Source organism: Corvus brachyrhynchos, unplaced genomic scaffold (genome assembly GCF_000691975.1).
Source record: "Corvus brachyrhynchos isolate BGI_N302 unplaced genomic scaffold, ASM69197v1 scaffold126, whole genome shotgun sequence".
In the NCBI taxonomy this organism is placed as follows: domain Eukaryota; kingdom Metazoa; phylum Chordata; class Aves; order Passeriformes; family Corvidae; genus Corvus; species Corvus brachyrhynchos.
The window spans coordinates 4,960,384-4,961,362 of NW_008239283.1; positions in this window are offsets into that span (position 1 = coordinate 4,960,384).

Consider the following 979-nt stretch of genomic DNA (forward strand, 5'->3'; position numbering starts at 1 on the left):
AAGGTTTCTCCTCTATCTTAAGTGGGAAACTGTCAGAGCAGTATTGCCTTGATGGCATGGGAGCCCAGAGGGGGTGGCTGGGCCAGGGCTGTGGCCATGCCTGCTTACCAGTGTCCAGGGGAAGTTGTCTCATGCTGATCCAGACTGGGTGCAGGATGCTCCCATCCTACCTCTTGGAAGCTGTGTGACTTCACAGACTTTGATATGGATGTCAGGGAGGTTTTGCTGCTCTTCCAGCAGGCTGATTTACATTCCCTCCACACACAGCTATATTGAAACCTGCTTGCATTTCTTTGAATGTTCCCATTTTGCAAAATCCCCAAGTGTGTGGCTGTCATGTCTCCTTCTTCCTGATCTTCAAGACTCCTTGCCATCCTCCTCACCAATCCTACCAGAGTATCCATCCAGTGCTGGTACTCCCTGCCTTTATTCCCTTTGGAGCAGCAGAGCCTGTGGCTATTCCAGAGAACAGCCCAGAGCCATGGTCACATTTTGATGACATTTACCAGTTTCTGCTTATCTTACACTCACCTTATTTATTGTCTGTTCTTGGGCTACTTCTTGTTCTTGAGCTTTCAAAGCTTGCTTTCCTTTCTGAATAAAAATTCCACATTTTGGATTGTATATTCAAGGTGGCCTGTTTCTTGTCTCATTTAGCTAATACCTGTCTAACTTCATTATCCTCTCTGGACTTCTCAGCCTCTGAATTAGTCAGGGATCTGCCAGTAACTCCCCATGACATGCTGTGAGGGAAGTTATTAAAAACTGCTGGTCCTAAGTGGTCCCCTTGGTGCCCCAGTGCCACTAGCCATGGAGCTGGTGTGCAGTGTGCTGCCTGGGGCTCTGTCCCCACAGCTGGGTGATGTTCCTGCTTAGTCAGAAGGTGATGCCAGGTTTTATTTGCATCTTGTTATAGTTTAACCCCAGGTGACAACTCGGCCCCTGTCAGCTGCTCGCTGGCTCCTGCATGATGGGATGA